This window comes from Octodon degus, unplaced genomic scaffold, assembly GCF_000260255.1.
Source record: "Octodon degus isolate 3935 unplaced genomic scaffold, OctDeg1.0 scaffold00047, whole genome shotgun sequence".
Lineage (NCBI taxonomy): Eukaryota > Metazoa > Chordata > Mammalia > Rodentia > Octodontidae > Octodon > Octodon degus.
The window spans coordinates 10486204-10491774 of record NW_004524623.1 but is presented as its reverse complement, the minus strand read 5'-3'; positions in this window follow the sequence as shown (position 1 = coordinate 10491774).

The window sequence follows — 5571 nt, the reverse complement described above, 5'->3', positions numbered from 1 at the left end:
TTTTTTTCCACTACTGTAAAGTCACCATCCTCAGCACAATGAATATGGTCAACATTGTGAATTTTTTTGTTTCTATCCTGCTAGTTTAAGTCCCTGGATAAGTTCAATTATTTCTTATGCCATCTTGTATTCCAGAACTTGTTATCATTGACAAAAATAATTAAACTGCTATTTGTGGGGTCCCACCATCAAAGGGAAATGTGTACCCATCTTAGAGTGCTTGGCTTGGTCCTAGGTTTCTAAGAATCAAGTACCACAAATGAGTCTATTAAATGGAGGGAGATTGACAAATGTTCCAATTTTGAGTAAAAGAATCCAAGTCCCAAATTTCAGTTAAAAGATATTAATATTATTTTTAATTGTTATTAGTTGATCTGTTCTAGAGATTGAAAAATTTATATTATGGCACCGACAGAACAAATTCTATAGTATGAATGTAAATCAACATAAGAACAATGATATGGATGAGATGAAAGTGATAAAAAATGAACGAACCATTGTTACTCCCCTAAAATCCTGTTTTGAAATTTTATACTATTGTTTCTATTACTATTCTTTTCTGTAAAATATAAAATTATAATTTTGAGGTTATAAAAATAGATTTGGTGCTGCATCAAAATTATATTATTTTAGGGACCACTATGAAGATATTCCTTAGCAGCATTTAGCAAATCTAGCTACTTATGATAATCTCTGTGGGACACAAAAAATACGGTGGCCAAGACTTTCCCCTCTTTGTTTATGACCAGTTTAGGTCTGCAGGGTGAATTAAGAACATCTATTTTTCATCAGAACAATGAATCCCTGAGCAGTATTTATAGGTCTCAAAGTCACTATCTTACAGGAAACAAAATCAAAGCCACCTTTATTTCCCAATACAAGTGGTTCTATTTCCTTTTCTTATCTTTGTTGATAATCAATCACTTTAGGAGGAATCTGAAAGCTAACAGCCTTTTCGTATTTATTCTAGAAGAAACCATCTCTCAGAGATTGAAAAAGCAGTCCCCCGTGGACCACATTTCCCTCAGTCAGAGATGCTTTGCATTGTCTTGCTGTCAATCATTTCTTCCATAGTAGTCGCCCAGCAATTTCACCTCTCCCGTCAAGCGGTTTTTATGGCCTCTATGATTTATGTGGCAGAAACCTCTTTCCAGAATAAGGCATCAGTTTTGAGCACTGTTTACAGGACGAGGATCCATCTCAATGCCATGCTAGCAATAATTAACCTGAATGCTGTTGAGAAGTAGTTTGAACAGCTTGAGATTCAGTGGCAATTCCCTCACACAATCGTCAGACAAGCTCAGCAGGTTGTATTTCTTTTGCCAAAGGGGTGAACAAATAAACATCTCAAAGTTCATTCAAGAGAATTTGGTTTATAAATCAAAAGCTATTAACTTTTTATCTACTTTATTCAGTACTGATGACAAATTCAAATGTTGCATATATAGGTTATAAAATGAGCTGCTTTAATTGAAATATACCTTGTGTAGTTATTCTCATAATTAAAATAATTAATGTACAATCAATTGTTTGGGGGTGAAGTTACTTAAGATCTACTCCTGTAGAGTAGACATCTTAAGACATCAACTATGCAATATATTATTACCTATAGTTACGAGGCTGTACCTTAGCTTTATTGGTTTTATTTATTTTAAAACTAAAAATTTTTAGGTCTTCTCAAGAGTTCCATATTTGCACTAACACCTTCTCTCTAGAAAACACCATTTTACTTTATGCTTTTCTTTCTTTTTTTAATTTTTGGTGTATTTGGTATAGGGTCCACAGGGTCTCACAACATAGATTGTACTCATAGTGATTCTCCTCTTTTCAGCCTCCCATGCACTGGGATTATAGGCATGCGCCACCACACTTAGTCTCAGTCACCTTATCAGTATGCCCTGGGGTGGGGCTGGCACAGCACACTGGGGATCGAACCCCAGTCCTTACAACTGCCTAAGCAGGCACTTTAGTACACTAGGCTATCTGGCCAGCCCTTGTTTTTCAAAACTTGATTTTTTTAAAAATTCACATATAAGTGATTTCATGTAAACATTATTAAATATTATTTAATCAATGAAGCCATGAATTTGGAAGTTCCAATGCATAGGGAGGAACTTAATAATGGTGTAAAGTGTATTTTTTTCCCAATAACTAAAATCTGGCTTATCAGACTTTGCATAGAAAATAGTCATATTCCAACTAACATTTTAAATATGAATTCTTAAATACACTTAATCTATGACATTTTGGTTATTAATGATTTATATCAAGGTATGATTAAGTCAAAAAGCAAGTTTCTAGGAATAAATTTATTTCATATTCTTCTCATCAAAAATCAGAATGTTTTGATAGCTCTTGTTTCAATAACATCAACATTCACCCTATTTCTTTTCTTGCAATTAATGCAATAATAAACAAAAGGAAATGATTGTGGTTTTATGCCTTCACATACCTGAAAAAGCAATACACACATTATAGCTGTATAATTTTCAAGGTGAGAGTATTTAAGAATCATCTTGACCTCTTTCAATCTATCTCTACATGCAAAATTTTGCTTCATTCTCTTATAAATCCTCTCTGTGGGCATATTCACCTCATCGTGCAATGAGGAATTATTTTAATCAAACCAGCAAATTCTAAAACATAAATAGTACCAATTAGTTATATTTAAATGGTGAACATCTCTTCTTTGCATAGTTGTTCTACTATATTTTTAAACACACACTACAATTTTTGCTGCCATTCCCCGTGAAGCACACCTTCTAGATTCATAAAGGGCTGAGAGGCTGAGAATCCAAACAATGTGCTTGAATTAAAATATATCAGTTAAGCAAATCTATGGTCATGTGACCTAGGGTCAAAGATGAAGAAATGTCAGTCTTTGTGCCCTGCTGTCAAGAACATTAGAACTCATTGAACCACATTGTCCACAGTCATTCTTATTAACAACATCTGTTTTTCTTTAGTTTTTATTTTGTGAAACGTTGCCACAAGGCTTTCACGCTGCTTTCACTGTTGGGTCCACTTTCTAGTCCTCTTTACAATTCCTTCCTCCGACTTCCCACTGTGCCCTTCACTATGTTTGAGCAGGAAGCAGCTCATGATTTATTCTGGCCATTCTATAGGATAACTTCACTGAGTTCTCCTTGCCATTGCTACCTTTTTTGAATTTCCACAATCTTCATCTTGCAATTTCAGAAGACCACGGAGGTCAGAACCCCTGATTAAAAAAGACTAAAATATTGTTAACAATTTTTGTCTCATTCCTCAAAACGTACATGATAGAGGGGGCTGGTGAGAGAGCTCAGTGGACTAAAGCTCCTCCTTAGGCAATCTGAGGCAAGCACAGAGACCATGATTTGATTGATTCCTGGCACCACATGCTGCACCAGCCCCGCTCTCAGCCTGGGACACTGGAGTCCTGGCGTGGTGGTGCACACCTGTGATTCCAGAGCTAGAGAGGCTGAAAGCAGGAGGATCATCAGGAGTGTGAGCTTCATAGTGAGACCTGTAGTAACCAAATGCATTTTTAAAAATGTATATGACAGAAATGATATAGTCAGTTAAGTTTTGAATCAGACATGTGGGCATTCTAAAAGCATGGAAGAGCTGCTGAAAGACTTTTGAATTTTAATAAAAATTAAAATATGTGAATGAGAACATAAATAAAAATCACAGCCTTTTATATTTTGCATTAGATTTATGTTTCCCAAGTAACTCATTTCATGTGTATGTACATATGTGAACATGTACATGTATTTATAATTTTATTTATTTATCATACACTAAACTAAAATAATCTACTTATTTAAAATACATCTGATATTAACTCTTTATTTCAGTATAATGTTATCACCAAATGCCTTTCTTGATTTATTGAATATTTTGAAATACTTACATACACCTAGCCATAGGCAACTGAGGATGAAATTTAATAAATCATTGGAAGGGAGAAAAGGAAAAGAGAGAGAAAGTTGGGAGAGGAAAGAAAGGAAGAAGGAAGAGGAAAAGAGAGAAAGGGAAAGAGAGAGACAGGGAATTTCCTAAGGAGATCAACTTTATATCCATACTTAAACATGCTAGCCCATAAAGAAATCCTACTGTTGTAATTTTTTTAAATTAAGTTTATTGGTACTTTTTAAGTATACATGATGATCACATCCATCTTAAGGGATTGGTGCCTGTACTTCATGTATCTTGATTTTTCTTTTCTTCTCATTCTCCTACCCTCCCTTCAATCCCTGTTTCCCTCCTTATTTACAAAAGCTTTGCTTCCATTATTTCTTTCTTATTTCATTTTTTTCTTTCCTTCGTGTCTCCTTCTCCACCCTAGATGCCCTTCCCATTTGGACATTTTCTTCCTATTTCACAATATTTTTTATATATTTTGGGTCAGAGAAACAATGCAATATTTACATATATGTGTCTGATTTATTTCACTTAAAAGTATGATCTCAAGGTACATTATTCACCTAGAAATGTCTTAACTTTACTCTTCTTTATGTCAAAACACGACTCTACCATATGAAAATCCTCACAGCACATCATCTTTACTCATGGGTTGATGGTCATTTGGGCTGTTACAAGGTTTAGCTATTGAAAACTCTGAAACTATAAGCATAAGTGTGCATATATTGCTTCACCCTTATAAGCTGGAAGTGAAGTAATGCTAAAAAGGCTAAGACCATTATCACTTTTTAGATTTTTGTGTTATCCTTCTACTCCATGTAATAAGGAACAAACCAAACAAAATAAAGCATAAAGACATTCATCTATTTAGCAAGCCTCCTTGCTAAAAATTGTACATTTAGCATTAAAATTGGAGCTTTGTATTTAATAGGCAGAAATCTATCTAACAGGAAATGCAATTTGAAAATATGGACATCAATAACAAATTTCAAATATGAGACAAATTTTAAATTTTCATTTCTTTACTGATAGTCTTCACTATACATATCAATAGCTATTAGCCAAAGTTACACATAACACTTAAGCACCAGAAAATATCCTCTGTAGAATTCTAAGCCATGTGATTTTATTATTAACTACCGGTGGAAGCCTCAGGTATCCATCTGTCACTCTATTAGCTGAGTCTTGGTATAGTTAATTAGCCATTTTCTCTTGAAGTGATCTTTAGAGACTGCAAGAATTAGCAAGGCAGCCCAAGTCACTTCTACTCACCTATTCTATAGGTGTCACTACTTTTATTTTACACAAACTTTTTCATAGCCACATGCCCTGGGAAAAACTAATTAAAGTCACTGAAGGAAATATGATCAACCAGTTGAGCCAGAAAATAAATCTACGGGAAAATCATTTAGTAGTTGCTGTATTTTATAATCAAATGCTTTTCTTAGATGATGAAAGAAAATATTTCACTAGAAGTTATTAAGCAGAGAGCATATAATTTCTTTCCTGCTTTATTTTCATGTATAGTAACATAGCTAAAAGCTCAATAACTATTTTAAGTAAAATCCATATATATTAAATACGAAACAATCTAACTTTAAGTCTGTCTTCCAGGGAGTAGAATGCACATTGAAAACGAACATATATGTTTGCTAGATCGAG